Here is a 17,028-nt window from a genome sequence, read left to right on the forward strand (position 1 = left end):
GCGACTTGGGAGCGCGCAGGCGCTTGTGTGGCGGAGGGGGAACCGGCCGCACAGACAGCGCGGTCTAGTTGGGGGAGCTGGTGGCGGGTGGATCCGGCAACTCCCAGAGAGGCAGACGCCAGCGGACGGGCGGGTGCTGCGAACCGGGCGGTACGCAGTCCCTGTCGGTCTGTGAAGGAGTCGGCGGCCCCAGCGGACGAGAGTCAGGTAAGTCCAGCCGGGTGCTTTCCAGGAAGTCCGTGTGCGGGCGCGGGCCAGGGAGTAACGCCGGCCATGGAGGCTGAGGAGGGAGAGGTTGCTGCCTTCCTGCCACTGGCCCCGGTCTCCTTCCCTCCTTCCCTACGACTCCCTGTCGGGGGGCGGGGGACGCTGAGGGCTGCTTCGGGGAGAGTGGGCCCTGGTGGGAGCGGTGGGGCGCGCTGGGCGTCGCCCGCGGTGGAGGCGCGCGAACCCCGACATGAATCACTCGGGGGCTGGGCCTCCCCGGGTTCGAGACCGGCCCCTTCCCCTCCGGCCGCAGCCCGCGCGGCCCGCGGCTGGGCGAGCGCCTGCTACCTGCCTGCCCCTTCCAGTCCGCCCAGGCGTCGCTCGGGGGGCGGTCGTCTTAAAAGGGTTTTCTCACCCGTGCTCCTGCAAAGGCTTCTGGTGGTTGCAAATTGGAAAGGGGAAAAAAAAAAAAAAAAAGAAAAAACACGCCTTAGGGCACACCCTTTTTTTGATGGCAATCTGGCTGGTGTTGCATTCGCTCTTCTGGTCGAGCTGCTTGCTGTCTTAGAATCCAGTCCTGGCTCCCGCGCCGCACAGCTGGACCCGGCTGTGGAGTGTGGTCTCGGCTCCTGTGGGGGCCGTGACTGGGTCGTGGTACGTTTGCCTGCGGCGATTGGTCTGTTTCCTCGGCGAGCCTGCAGTCCGATGGTCCACAACTGGGAAACGGCCGCAGGTTTTTTTTTTTGTTTTGTGTTTAGTTCAGCGTCGCTTTTCCAACTTGCCCTTGGCTTCTCTTAAAACCCAAAGTCGTCTGGGAATGAACGCTGCGGTGACAGCTTCTCCCGGGGGGTCACCGTGGGACAGGAAATCAGCCCCGGGAGCTGGAAATTAGTTCTGCGCGGCCTCCCTGGGGCTGCACCGTGTGCTTGCGGCCCGCGTTTCTCTTTTTCGGAGAAGTCTTCAGATTGATTTTTCGGCAGGTTAGCTTGAGCGAGTAATGGGCCTGTCAAAAAGAAAAATGAGGCTTGAGAAAAGTGGTTTTGGTCCGGTCTCCTTTATCTTTGCTGATTGCTTCTTCCTGGCCCAAGGCACCTTTTCACCGTCTCACTTCTCGAAGAGCCCTCGGTCGTTTTGTTACAGTGTTGCAAACCCCCTTTCTCACACGTTCCTACGAAAGGGAACAAAAAGTGAACTACAAGGGGAGATCCAGTATGTTCTCTTTCAGCCTGCTTGCGTTTGAACCTCTCGGGATTTTCAGCTTGTTCCTCTTTGACATGAGATTGTTGGGGCCAGACGGCCCTCAGATTATTCCCTCCCTAAATATCTCCGATTTTTAAAACATTCGTTTCTTTTATCCATTCAGAAAACATTGGCTGCAGATGTTGCTCCCAGCCCTGTGCTAGGCGTGAAGGAACAAAAAGGAGTTCTACGGGATGTTACTGACCTACTGCTCCGTTTTCCTTTAGTCGTATTTTTATGACTGATGTCCAAATTTTGTGATACACCCTTCAGGCCAAGTGACTCTGTAATTAACTTCACTAACTTTACATGCATTTTAAGTCCAATCCCATCACAATGATAGATTTCACTCTAATCAGAGAGTTTCAAGTCTCGGCTACTGGTCCACGTCAATAAAACACAGACTCAGTATAGCAGAAAGGACTTGAATGGTGTAGGCTGATGCTTCTTCAATTTTGGCATGCGTAAATCACCTGGGATCTTGTAGGTTTGAAGTAGGGCCCTGCGACCTGCGTGTCAGACAGGAAATGCTGTAGTTACTGTCAGACTACACTGAGTGGTAGGGATTGGGAGATGTTTCTAAGGTGTTCGTAGTGACAGTTTAAAGGCCAGTGCTGATAGCTGTGATATTAGATGCATCGCGATGGCTTTTTCCAGCTCTCAATTGTTTTAAGTAATCATTCACGTCAACAAAAGAATTGCCTTCACAAGTTTTTTCTGTTCTTTTTTTTTCTATTCCCTCCTTCTCTTCTCCTTCCTCTTTGCTGAATCCTCTCAGCGTGTTTTTTTTTCCTTTCTCCTCCTCTTCCACCCTTAACTGTTTTCATTCACATTAATTCAGTAATTCACTAATTCATCATGTGTTTTACCCCATCCTTTACAAGGCACTGTCTTAGGTTCATGGTGAATGCAGACAGTAAGACATGGTCTTTGTTAGGGAACTTACTCTCTTTGAGATTAGGCATGTGTACTTGTTTATAGTTCAGAGCCTTGTAAGGCCATCTGGAGGGAGGGAATAAAAACATGGGTAGGAGTTCAGAGAGAGAGATCTTCTACAGTTGTGGGATGAGATATAGATGAAGTCATCTTTTTTCCACTCACTGATCATCTTTGTACCCCCAGGCTATACTCTCTGTACTGTTTGAGTGTATGCGCCATATCTACAATAGAATACAGTATAATTTTGTAAATTTACTTATTTGGAACCTAGGGTGAGCTGAGTATATGAAAAATCAATTAGATTTGAGCAATATCATAGGAAGAGTGAGAAGTGGTGGGGATAAAAACTTACCTGGGTAGAGAACAACAGAGGGAGGGGAAAGATGAAGAGGAAGACTGAGGAGGACCCAGTAAAACAGTAGGAAAAAAGGGCTCAGTAGGTTTTCAGGTGTCGGTCTGATGTACACTGCCTTTGTTATTTAGGCTGCATTATCAACTTTTAAAGATCAAATTAGCTGGCAGACTATTCAAGCTTTACAATTCTCCTTAAATTTAAATATGTATGTGCTCTCTCTTAATTAAAATAGTTGAGGAGGGCATTATTCCATAGGCTAACAGTGGTTAAAGCATTATTGTCCTCTGGTCATCGACCTTCCTTGCTGACATTTGATTTACATGCCTTATTCTCAGTTTTATTTCAGATCCTCTAAAATCACAACTATAAAATCATATTGAGAGGAAAATAGTATAGAAAGCAGAAAATTCTGGACCTCTAATAGTCCATTACGTACGCATTGAAATCCTGAAATCAAACTCGATTTTCTATTTATGAAAAACATGAACACGTATACTTATATTTATCTACCTGTATGTGTTTGTAATCCATAGGTTATTTATAGTAATAAAGGAATAGAGATAAGAATAATCAAAATGGCAAATAATTGAAAATGTGTGTGTGGTAATGTAGATTTCCTCTGAAACAAAATCATTAACCTATGTCTTGAAGCAGAGTGCTACTTTGTTATTGAGGTTTAATTAACATTCAATAAGATGCACATATCTTAAGTGTCCAGTTCAAGGAATTCTGATAATTTTATACACTGTAACGTCTACGAAAACAAGATAGGAAACATTTTTATCACTGTAGAAATTTCCCTCATGCCCATTTCCAGCCATTTTCCTCTCCCACGGCAGCCACTTTGACTCCATATTTCTGCCGCCATAGATTTGTTTGACCTTGTCATGGACTTCACATAAATGGAATCATACAGTAGTATATGCTTTGTTTGTGTCTGGCTTCTTTCAGGTAACGTGATGTTTTTGAGATTCGTCTGTGTTGTTTATGTATCAGTGGTTTGTTCTTTTTTATTACTGAATAATATCCTGCTGTATGAATATACCCCAATTTGTTTATCTGTTTTCCTCTTGATGGATGTTTGGGTTATTTCCAAGTTGGGCTATTATAATTAAGGTGGTTGTGAACATTCCTTTACAAGTCTCGTGTGGATATATGTTTTCATTTCTCTTGATAAATACCTAGGAGTGGAATTACTGAGTCATAGGGTAGATGGATGTTTAACTTTGTTTAAAAAACTGCCAAACAGTACTCTCAAGTAGTTTATATATGAATTCCAGTTGCTCCATATTTTCGGTGTCACCAATTTTTAGTGTTGTCAGCCTTTTTTATTTTAGCCACACTAGAAGATGTAAAATGGTACCTTATTATGGGTTTAACTTGTCATTATGGTTTTAACTTGTGGGACATTTCATATAAATGGAATCATACAATATGTAGTCTCTTGTGATGGTCTTCTTTCGCCCTTAATACTCTTAACAGTTCATGTTGAGAATCTCTGAAACACACGCAAAGTTCCTCCAGGGATGTGCACAGTTTTTGACCTGTACAGGTAGATATACACTCCCTCCGGTACAAATGTTCAAACACCCGCACCTACTCACTAGAGGGAACACAAACACACCAAGACAAGCTTACACACTAAGGTAACCGATGCACAGAGATAAGCCTTTACAATTAAATAGTTTCATATATGGGCATGTCTAAGCACTGATATGATTACAGGTACATACAAGTGAACACAGTTCCTGAAGTGTATGTGAGAAAATGGATGAAAATACGGTAAGCTGGGAGAAAATGAGGGCTGAGTGGGTGAGAGTGAATGAGAGCATGATGGCAAGATAAAGTTATTTAAAGTGTATTCTGATGTTTTAAACAATTCCTAGATCTTTCAGTTAAGCTTTTTTAACCAGTAACAATTGTCTGATAGGTATATATTATTTAATATGTACTGTGTTTCTCTGAAAATAAGACCTAGCTGGACCATCAACTAATGCGTCTTTTGGAGCAAAAATTAATGTAAGACCCGGTCTTACAGTATATTATAAGATTCGTTCTTGTATTATATTAAAATAAGACCGGGTCTTATATTAATTTTTGCTCCAAAAGACGCATTAGAGCTGATGGCCCGGCTAGGTCTTATTTTCCGGGAAACACAGTACATATATAGACTTGTAGATAGTTTCTTAGCCTATTGCATAACAATCCCTTTGAATAGGATATTACTAAACAGGTTATAAAGTAGGGGATTTGCATATGGAAAATAACCAACAAAATATTTTAGTTCTCTGATTGTGGTGTTATTTTAATGAGGAGTTGCTAAGGCGTATTCCCTTAACACACGTACTAGTAAAAAGAGAGGAGGCCCCTCAAACGTATACATTATTAGTCTGGCATCTGTGAAGGCAGCGCTTACCCTGGGGCAAGCAAGCATGGCAAGATTTGATATAATCCCAAGATTTTTTGTTCATGGTGGATGGATTCAAGTTAGTATTCTTAAATAGCTGCTCTTTTTCCCCCCTACCCTTTTTTTCTCCTTAATATGGCCACTTGGTTGCTAGACCTGCTTGGCAGGAGAGAGAGGTGGGATAGGGTGGGGTGGTGGGTAAGCAAGCTTGATTCGGTTGGGAAATATCAATAAGTATGTGATTATTTGAGAGTCAAGGCCCCTTCATCCCCCTTACACACACACACACACACACACACACACACACACACACGTTTTTCTGCTGTTTGTCCCTAAGATTTACAGTTCCTTGGGGAGAATGACAGAACCATACAGAGAAATGGGCTGGGACAGATTTGCACATTTTCACCTCTGAGGGCCTTTGGTGCAGCTGGGCCTTCTGTTAGTCGTCAGCACACCTGCTACACCTGCCTGTCTTCTGCCACGTTCCTTGAGCCCCCATTATTACTCCTCCTCAAATATCTCACATCCTACTCTCCTGGACTTCGCACAAATCCCAGCTCAATTCCTGGGTACAGTTTGCTCTCCACCAGAGAACAGTGCTTGTCCACGGCACTCAGCCACTCAGCCTTTTCTTCTGCCATATCCTCTTTTCTTCCTTTTCTCGCTGCCACAACCTTAGTTCTGGCCTGTATCTCCCTTTGAGTAGGACACCATGGATACCTCTTCAAAGAGATGTTTGAACTGGTGGTCCCTGAAAGGATTTGAACATGAGAAAAAGGGACCAAGGGGACTTATATCAGGTGTAATGAACAGTGTGATCTGAGGGCTGGAGGCAGAAAAGCACAGCGCTCTGTTTACTTCTTTGACTATAATACCAGGTGTGTGAGGATCACTCCTTCCCCTTCACTTTTCTTCCTCTCCTTTCCTGGCTCCCTCTCTACTTCTCGCATGTACTTTGATCTGTTTGCTTAGTATACGTCCTTCCCCTCCCCTTCTATCTAGTGAAATCCGGTCTTTCCTGACCACCCACAGTGATCTCTGAACTTCTGTAACACTAATTTCAGTACCATTTTGTCAGTTAATTATATATTGCTTTGATTTTTTTTTTTTAAAAAAAAAGCTTTATGTGCATGTCTCATTTTCCCAAATAGAGTGTATTAATCAAGGTTCTTAGGTCTCAGGAGCACAAACCCACAGAAGCTAGCCTGCTGGAAGGGACAGTGACAGGGCTGGCAAGTGGGAGTGGTTGTCGCCGTAAGGCTGCGGAGCTCCCTGAAGTGAACGCCGAGCAGGCCCTTGGAAAGCCCCTGTCCTCTCTCTGTTCACGGCGTGTGTGGACTCTCTCCAGCTTCTTTCTGTGCCTCCGCTTCACTCAAGGACATTAATTTGGATTTTTAAAAATAGTGTGCATTACACTGTTATCTTGATGACTGAGTCTTTGGTGCCCTTTTAAATCTTGCACCGGAGGCAAGTGCCTCCCTCACCCTGGCCTGAGCCCTGGTTCGTTCTCTCCTTTGTAGACTGGCTTTTCTCTTGGCTCCTGTTTTTCACTTAGCTTCGGCTTAAACGTGAGTCTGACTTTCTGTGATGCTGCCTCCAGATGGGGTGATATATGATCTCTCAAGTGAGGTTTTGTGTCTCCGTTTTCCAGATTCCTGGAGAATTTGATCTATCTTGCCTGAGTTGGGCGAACCCCTGTACCAAAGGTTTGCAAGGGAGAGGGTGTTGTTGTGTGGTTGCTTCGGCTGTGTACTTCACAGGGCCTCGGTAAGGGTGGTCCCAGACACGGGGCTTAGGTTGTTCATTCCCAAACGTGCTTCCTTTGGTACCCGAGGTCACAAGGAAGTGACCTTGCCTTATCTTTTTTGTATCTGCACTAACTACATCCAGCAGATTAACAGCTAAACGTAGGTATATCTCTTATTTAGTATCTGTTGATTGCTATGACTGACCATTTGACCATTAATTAGGATTAACTTTTGGGAGTAACGGTAATCAGAGCAATATTTTTTAAATTTAAAATAAATTACTAAAATTTGTTTTATCATCATTTGAAAGAGTTCCGATTTTAGAGCAAGTTAAATATTTTTAAAACATTTCTGACTTTTATTTCCTAGTTTTGAAACCATAGGGAAGTAGACTTTGGGAGCCCATGGTTGCTTGGCAATAAGGTCTTTATTGACTCTGCCCCCCAGTTAGGATATGGTAAAACCAGGTCCTCTCATCAGTGATCTCAAACCTTACTGAACTCCCTTGTTATTTTATTATGCAGTTATTTAATATCTGCTATGTTGGGCTGACAGTATAAAAATAAATGCTTGCCCTCAAAGTCCTCGCAGCTTATGGAGAAGATAGATACAGGAAATCACAGAGATGGGGGTCTTTGTGGGCAGAACCGAGGGCATGCAGATCCAAAAGGGCCTAGTTCAGGTTCTTCTCACAACGTGGTCGCTTCCATGGCCTCCTGAGTTTTACCCAACACGTCTTGGGAAGGCTTCTGCAGGTCCTGGGAGAGGGTGCGGCTGCCACGCTGGTTTGACATCTTCAGGAGACACTAGGTGCCCTCATGCTTCTCGGCCAACTCGCAGAAGTGGCCCACGCCCTCCAAAGCCCCGTCATTGTTGTGGAAACAGAAGCCCAGAGAGAGGTAGGTGTAGGAGATGCAGGTTGGCCGAGGCCTCCACCTCGGTGGAATAATTCTGATGAATTTGGGAGCCCATGGTTACTCGGCCATAAGGAGTTAAGCTCAAATAACAGTGCTGGCTGGTCTCAGAGGCCGATGATGGCTGAGATTGTGTCAAAGGTTGCGACTGCAGAAGAGGCTGGAGGGTAATCAGAGGCTGGAAGAAGAGGCGTCCCTGGATCTGTTCCATCCAAACACTGTTAAAGTGGGAGACAGATCAGGGACCGCCGAGGGCACTGCCTGAAATCTATTTTTTAAAGCTACTTTAAGTGTCATTTAAAAATAATAGTATTACAAAATTTTTTCCTAGTCTTCTTAAATAGAGTCCTCCAAACTTAACCAAGATGATTTGGATGCTTATAGGATTTAGAATTCATTGTGTTCATCAGGTATTATTCTGCGCTATTGAATTGCTTTCTGAGGTTGTTGAAATTTATAGGCTATTGATAATTGCATTACATTGTCCCATACTTTTGTGCTTTAGTTACTTTATGGTTTTTGCTTCTCTTTTGCCTCCAGCTGTTGCTTCCTGTCTGTTACTGTCATTTCAGTAATTTGCTTCTATTAATGTGCAGTGTATAGTAATATAAAAGTAATAAAATGGTGGAAAGCATTTTGTAGAGGCAGTGTGATACAGTGTGAAAAGCATGGAGTTTAGGGTCAGGTTCAAATTCACATCCACTGTTGAGAATTTGTATATCCTTGGGCAGGCTCTTTATCCCCTCTGAGCCTCAGTTTCTTTTTGAAATGGAGATAGTTATGTTTTGCAGAATTATTATGAGATATGTATGTTAAAGTTCCTGGGATATAACAGGTATGCAAATGAGTGATTCCTTTTTTTTTCTCTTCATTACATTGGAATATGGCATATGGCCTTTGTTAATCTGAGGAACTCAGGTAAATGAAAGAAATACGTTTCTAAGATGTAAGTAAGATACAGACAGTTTAAGTAATAGTTTACATTTGGTATCATAAGTCTTAATTCTAGAACTATTATCCTGAACACCTGTTTTGGGTCCTTATATATACTAAGCTCTCAGCAACCTCCTCTCCTTCTCTATATTAAATTAAGTTGTTTTTTTACTTCTGTATGGCTCTCCTGATTTCCCTTGTTTGCTATTAAAGACAAAAATGTTCTTTAGCCCTTTTTAAAAGAATCTAGGCGAAAGCATACCTTATGACCCTGAGGGCAGCATGCCAGCGTTCTTGGCCAACAGCAATGATTTCTCAGACTTCCCTTCTTTCATCAGTTCTGCTTTTTTCAACTACCACGTCTTAAATATTAATTTTATGTGTTTTCCACCTCCCGCCCTTCCATTTCTTTTTTTCCCAGGACCTATCTCCACTAGCTGTATGGTTCTCATTATTTTGGTAGTTTTATATGGTTTGGATTTTATGTGTATATGTATTTTTCAAAGGCTATATTTTGGTAATTTTCAGTATCATTTATAGTGAATCTCCTATATTAATATGAAAAAAATCTAAGTTTTTGTACCAGAGGTTTTGTGCCTTCTATCTTGAAACTGCAATTAAATCCTGTGAATGCCCTCTCCTTACAGTCTACTAGACTGTCGGATACTTCACCTCATGCAAATACTCCCAGTCAATTACCAAAGTTTCTTTTTTTAAATAATTTTATCAAGGCATAATTTACATATCATAAAATTTCATCCATTTTGAAGTGTGCAATTCAGTAATACCAAATGACTTTTCCTGTCAAAAACTCTTCGGGGCTCTCTGGTGTATAAGAGGGTAATCATCTTGCCCTTATCCTTTTTGTTCCCAAGATCACTTACGGTGGGCTGTGTGGCTGTTTCTCTTGGCTGCCACGTGGTTACTTACAAGTAAGCCATTGTTGGTTATTGCTTCAGTTACTCATTCTGTGTATGATAGTGCCCCATTAAGAGGTTCTTCTCTACTGGTGGGACACAGGCTCAAGGTGGTGGGGCAGTGTCTTTTTCTTAAAGAATGGCTCCCTTCTGCCCAATTGACCGAGGAAACTCATTCTCTCTTCTTGGGTGCATTCCACCATGAGAATTACATCCTAACTCCAGGGTGTACCAAATTTCTTTGATTGATTCTGTGTTCCCCACCTCCCACATGAGACTTCAAGGCATATTATGCAAATTGTAGGTGGGAGCCTCTTCAAACATAGCTGTTTGTCCATGTTAGTCTGAAGATTAATTGCTGTAGCAAAGCTTGGTATGTCCTCCAACCCCCTGAGATTGTTTAGAGTGAAACCAGTGGTATCCCTAAAAGTCACAAGTGTGCTGTTTCTCTGAAGGTGTGTATGAAATGCCTTCGCCACGTCAGAGTGAGGCCTAATCCATTGAGGAGCATGCAGTCATGCCAGTTGGGGCCCCAGAAACCCAAATCAGTGATAGGTATTGGGGCAAAATGGGGTGCTGCACCCTGAGTATTGTTAACCATCAGAGTAGAAAAGAGTAATTAGGGTTGGAGGAGCTGGGAAAGGCTTTGCAGAGAATGGATTTGAGCTTTGAAGGGTGTGCAGAGTTTGGATAGGACAGAAAGGTGAAATCTGGGAATAGGGAGGATTGTTGAAGAGAAGTGCACACACTGTGGGAAACTAATGAGGCAGAGGGGTGAAGCTGAGCTTAGGATCTTTGTGAGACCCTAAGGAAGCCAGCCAGATTAGACGAGAGGATTCCTAATAATTCTTGTAGAAAGTAGGAAGGTGGAGTTTTATCAGGATCACCTGAGAAAGTGTTAAAATACAAATGCTTAACAAATAAGAAAAATTTCTAAGCAAAGGAATGAAATGTAAAAGCACTGTTTCAGCAAGCATAGTCAGATGACTATGATCAAGCTCTTCCTAGCAGGAAAACAAGAGCTTAGAGTCAGGCAAGGAGTTTGTCCCTGGGAGAGAGAGCTTGGTAGAGCATTGTTTTTACTTCCTCTCTTTATGAGGCTTCAGAAATTTTACTAGGTATTGAAACTGGTCCTGGGAACGGGAAGAGTCCAGAGACACAAGGCTTTGAAGGCCTGCACAGAACTTTGGAAAAATTAGTTATTTCTCTTGATGTTTTCTTAGGGAAAAGGAAAAAACACCCCCAACTGGCCCTACTCCCACTTTCAGAGTTTCAGTTATATAGGGGCTTTGGTCCCAAGCTGTGGAACTTAGGAGACTAATATAATTATGAGCATATGTCACTTTAAATGACTTTTGCTATTTGTCTGATAGATGGTTAGTTTTGGGGTTTTTTTTTAATGTTTTGAAACTCTTTTAATAGGACTCTTTGATGGCTAATGCTTTCTGTTTGCTTTTGTTCCACCAAAGCACTTTTTGGTATTACCTGGGTATAGCATGCATAATTCAAAAGTCAGAGGTAGTATTTGTTACTGGTTTTTCATACACACCATCAAAATGCAACAAACAATTGAGTTCTTTAAATTAAAAATAAAACAAATGCGTATTGATTAACCCAAAAGGGACCACTAGATATACAGTGAACACTCTTACTGTATCGTCAGCTCTCCAGTTTATCTCTGGTTCTTGTGGATCCTTCCAGAGTTATTTCCAAGGTACTTTTGAAAAGTCGAGTTGAATTGATAGTAGACTTTTAGAAGGATCTTAGGGGTCATTTCTTCACCATTATGTTTCTTACAATAATAAAGTAGATCAGATTTGAGGAATGGATATGGATGAATAATGGCATTGGGTGGCCCATCTAAAGTTCCTTAGAATCGTTGTCCGAAACTAAAGCCTTTTTATAAAGCCTGTGTCCCAAAGGCCACTTTCCTAAGTTCGAAATCTATTTTCTTTATTCTAAAGTTTTTTTCCCCTAATATATTCCAGTACTATGGTACTCTTGAGTATCATAGTTTTCTAATTTAATTAAAATAAAAACAGTAGTTAGATGCTTTTAAACTTATTTTTAAAAGAGAAACTGAAATAAAAACAAGGCAGAAATGAATAAGTATTTTTACTGTATTAGTAAAATGTATTGTTTAATTTTGTGATTAAACTTTTTTAGCATTCATTCCTAAGATTTATGATGCATTGAGAATTCGTGTTTTCATAGAAACATTTCTAATTTTATTATGGGAAAGTAGGAAATGATCTGTACAAATTTGCTTTATATGGGACTTTTCAGGAAAGCTTTTATTAATATGGCCATTCCACTTTAACTTTTTTTTTCTCAGTTACTTAACATGGGCCCACGTTTGACTTCATTATTTACTTCTTTTGTTGTTTATCTATCCTGGTTTTTCAAGTCAGTTTCCTGAAGTATATCACTTTATTGTTTTTGTGCTTATCTAGCATGATTCAGCGTTCATATTTTCTTTTCTACTTAAACATTGTTCATCTTGGCAGTGATGAGGGTAAGTTACTGTTTTTTTCCAAGGTTGGGTTAAGGTGTGTTTCCTTAAGATCACAGACTATTAGAGCTAGGACAGACCTGAGTCCATTGAGTCTTGGGCTAAACTGAACAGGCTTTGTGACAACTTCTCTCTCGTCGGTTAGGTAGTAGCTGCCTGAGGACTGAGTCAGGATCTGTACCCTCTGGGGAGAAGTGTCTGATTTGCAGTGTCTGTCATAGACGTGGAGGAGTCCATTGGCAGAACCAGGGTGTATTTTGGCTATTCCTCATGTAACCCAGGAAGCTGAGAAGTGAAGTGACTTGCTCAAAGTCACCGAGCCCTTAATTCCATACATCTACTTACCCCCCAGGTCAGTGCTAGGAGCTAAGTGCTGGACTTTTCCTCCCAAAGAATTTTGGTGTTCCTTTTGGATTTTGTTTGTTTTTCCTCCTCGAGTGAGAATTGGATTATATTAGGTACTTAAGTTTGTCACAGTTTGTTTGGGAAAGACTCAGAAGTAGTTATCAGTCTAAAGATAGGACTCTCCTTATTCTAGCAAAGAAAAGGGGCTTGAATTGCATCTAGCTAAAATTGAGGACTTTTTTTCATTTAGTTTTAAGACTTTAGGTTTTCCCCTTAAATTTGTGAAAAATGTATTACTATCTTATCCCCATTACAATTCATCCAGACCTGTCCTCCACAAAAAAAGGGAAAGGTTGCATTTTATTATTAGAAAGAATGAATTTTATTGAAGAGATTTGTTGGTTCAAAACAAAATCTGGTCTCAAAGGATTAAAATACTAGTGGAATGAGACTGGGTAGGGGGCGATACTTTAAGGACTTTTTATTTTCGATGTTTATCTAATGTACTGTTTGACATTTTGGCCAAGATAGTATAGTACTTTGCAATTACAAATACAAATAACAATATACAACACAAGTGACAATAGCTACTATATACTGTGTGTATATTAGTATTTATTTTATGATCATTGAATTGGGAAATCTTCATATTAAAAATATCCTCTCTGACATTTTCCACGTCTTGTGGGCTTATTTTGGTGGTTTAGATTAGTTCTTTTAATCCCTTAGAGCACTTTCTTCTATGTTTTACCAAAGCCATATCTTTTTAAAGTCTCTAGAATGCTGGGACAACTTTTATACAAAATGTTTAATGCCTTATTAACTGTTAATCATTGGATCTGCAAGTATTGTTAACTTCAATCATGTACAACTTCATCTAGGCACATTTTATTCAGAATCGTTGACTTCTCCCAGGAAAGTTTCCTCATTTGGAGGTATATTTTCTATATAAACACATTTTCAGTTGAATAATGATGCACTTTTTCATCTTTGTTGTGGCACAATTGTTGATATAGAATTGCTAGAGTGTAGGGTTCTGTATGCCCATTGATGTAAAAAGGGAGTGGAGAAAGAGAAGAGACAGCCCAGTGATGCATTCTTTCCAGTATACCACTTGTGCTGTACTCTAATCATGGAAGGTAGCAGGAGACGGTCCGAAGGAGAATTAGATATATTTTCACTATAAGGCCAATTTTGCTGGTCACCACTTTTGTAAATTGATAGAAATAGTGTGTCAAAAGAAAATTGAAAAGTATTAAATTTGTTTTTAGATTTAACATTAAATCTACAGTTGAGTATTACAATCTCTGCGCCCTGTTTGTGCCATATCTTTGATTCTTGTGAGCTCTTTAAATTCCAGTTTGAGAAACATAAAATGGGGTAATAGAGCAACAGTCTGTTCTATGCAATTTTCTCAAATTCTTTTCCTCTTAAATTTCCGTAGTTCCTTTCCTCTCCCATGTCCTGCTACCCCAGTCCAATATCTCCACCCCCAGAACAGTACATTAAATGAAAGAGACATTTAGTAAATGTATAAAAATACAGAGCGTGCCAAAAAAAATATACACATTTTAAGAAAGGAGAAAACGATTAATTGTAATAATATATATCGATAACAAAAGATGAATACAAGGCACGTTTGACTTCTGCAATTACAAGAGGTGCTCAAAGTGGTTACCATCAGTGTCCAGACACTTCTGATTATGGTGGACTACTGCTTGAGCATAGATAACAGTTCTTAAAATATGTATACTTTTTTGGCACCTCCAGTATATATTGGTTTGAAGATGGTGAAATTGGTAAGGAGAAAAAAGAGTTTTTCAGAATGAAGAAAAAAATCAAGTCTGAAGCCCAGGAAATTCAGAAGGGATGAAACTGAAGAAAGATGTTATTGTTTACCTTTTGTTCACTGCATAAAATTCAGCTTGCTCTCAGCATGATTTCTTTTAGACCTAGCCTAGTTTATTTTAGGATTTTGTATATAGTCCAGTGCTTACTAACTTGGTGGATTAAGAAAATTTTTGCAAGAGGAAGAATGAGTCACAGCGATACTTCCCTTTGGGAGAGAAAGAAAGAAAACCCTCAGATTAGTCTGTCCATTAGATACTTGGAATGGATTCAGCATTTTAATTGATGGCTGAGCACTGATAAGCTTTCCCTGCAAGCTACCTCATAATCACATTTGGTTTTGTCCACACTGTGACTGGTAGAAGGCTCTTGTAAGTTAACCAGCCGAGATAGAAAGCTCTGTAACCTTATTACCCTGAGAGACTTGTTCATATGATGTCATTTCTATTTTAATTTTTTTGTTTGTAACAACTTTTAGAAAAGCTTCAAGATTTCCTAGTCTACCCCTTCTGTTAAGCAAACAAACCAATGGTGGGGGAGGAGGAAGAAGAAAAGACTGAAAATCCTTTGGTACTGAGAAACGGTACACTGAGTGGTTCCTGTGGCGTTCGTCTTTGGTCTGCCCAGACTGGGTTCCTCTCCGACCTGGCCTTGTGTCTCATCCTGCTGCTCCACCAAAAAGAATGAAAAGAGGGCTAGGACGGGAAGCTGGTTTGGCTGCTTTGAGCAAGAGGAGGAAGTGGGGTACTCATGGGAGCCACAAAGTCTCTCAGCAGTCTTATTGAAAGGTTGTTTTTGAAGTGGTATGAGGAACCTGTTAACCATTTTCTTGTAATAGTCACAGAAATGATCTTTCTGCTTTCTTCTTGAAGGTTGCCCTTAGTAACCTGCTTCCAGTTAAATCTCTTCTTTGTTTTAGCCCTAACAAGTTTTTCTGGGCTGCCCTCAGACTTCAGACTTTGTTTTCTTTCCTTATGCTTTTGGGGTCTATAGATCTCATTTTTAAAATTCGTCAGTAGCAATGACAGGAAAGACAGGGCTACTTAGCTAATCTCATACTTGGGTAGGTTAGTTTCCGTGGAACTTTTATACAGAATAATCAGCCACCATTTTGTCAAACTTTTGTGTGCAAAGCAACTACCTCATTCAGATGTACCCACATTTGGCTCAACTCAAGAACTCCACAAAAGTCATTGTTTAATGCACTGTCTTTTAGGATTCATTGTATAGCAGAGTCAGTGAACCAAACAGAAGAGTAGATTTAGCAACCAATTTATTTTCTTTTAAAAAAAAGTCTTATTTACTATAAAAGTAACACACATTGTATACAACTGAAATAGTTTTCATTGTTTAGAAATTAAATACTGTATACGTGGTGCTTTGGGTGCAGCGGACACAAAGTACATTTTTTGGTTATAATTAGTGTTATCTAGAATCATAAACTTATAAAAAGGAAATGACCTTATGAGACTATTAAAACTCCCTTGCAGTTGACATTTTTGCCACATACTATCGCTGATCGATTTTCATACTCAGCCTCTGCTTTTGACAATGCCAGCAATAGAGATTACTTTCTTTATTCCAGCCTTCTCCATCAAAGAATGTTCCTCAGACCAGCAGAAATGAAACTCAAGCCTAACATTAAACAAGAGAGCATTTAGATCTTTAAATGTTAAAATCTCCAGGCAGAGATAACTTATTTTAAAATTGTTTCCAGATTAACTCTGAAGCGAGGTCGAACCTAATAAGAAAAAGTAATGATTTTGAATTTTTTAACCAAAGCAAATTGAAGCAGATACTTATGAAGTTATTATGTGGTGAACCATATCGAGGTCAAAAGATTTTATGGATATTCATCTCGAGGGAATATTTTGATTCTAACAACTATTATCTAACATATATCAGCATTGAAATGCTTTTATTTTAAATATGTAATCACTACAAGGTTTTTTTTGCCACGATATTGCTAGTCAACAGTCACCATCTGAAACAAAAAGAGCAAGTTGCATTTAATACTATAATAAGGGAGAGCTGTGCTAGCTAGGCACCATCTCTCTGAGCAGAGGAGACCAATTCCTTATACACGGTTTTTGGGAAGTGTGCAATTACCGGACTGGCAAACTTTTCAAGAGCGTAGTGACATCGTCTGTAGAAGCATGATTATTTGGGTGAGTCTGTTGACTGGTTGTATATACTTGTGTGTACTTGTATAATTACCAGTTCAAGATACTGCACGTTTTCATCACCCCAGAATGTTCTGTAATGTCCCTACCTAATCAGTGTCTCCCAATAACTATTTCTATCTCCATGGATTAGTTTTGTCTGTTCTTGAATTTTATATACACGAAAGCATGTAGTACGTATTATTTTATGTCTAGCTTTTTATATTCCTTTCAACATAATGAATGTGAATGTGAGATTCATGTTTTTGCACTTATGAGTAGTTGCTCTTTCTTACTATGTAGCATTCTATTTTATGCCTATACCACAATTCATTTGTGTATTCTCTTGATAATGGACATTTGGGTCATTTCCAGTTTGGGGATATATGAACAAAGCCACAGTGAACATTTTTATACATCTTATTTTATTAACAAACACTCATTTCTCTGGAGTCTCGAGCTAGGAGTGAAATTGCTGTGTCATTATGGTACGAATTGT

The 17,028-nt window shown here is 40.4% G+C and overlaps 1 protein-coding gene across 7 annotated transcripts in view; it reads left to right on the forward strand.

Annotated features, from left to right (window-relative positions):
* The window catches only part of TMOD3 (tropomodulin 3), a 65,067-nt gene continuing 48,039 nt past the window's right edge, over nt 1–17,028 (forward strand). For all 7 annotated transcript variants that reach the window (XR_013993408.1, XR_013993409.1, XR_013993410.1 and 4 more), the window contains exon 1: nt 1–207. The gene's annotated coding sequence lies outside the window, so the exon portion shown is untranslated. The remainder of the gene's footprint in view (nt 208–17,028) is intronic.

This window comes from Rhinolophus hipposideros, assembly GCF_964194185.1.
Source record: "Rhinolophus hipposideros genome assembly, chromosome: 5".
Lineage (NCBI taxonomy): Eukaryota > Metazoa > Chordata > Mammalia > Chiroptera > Rhinolophidae > Rhinolophus > Rhinolophus hipposideros.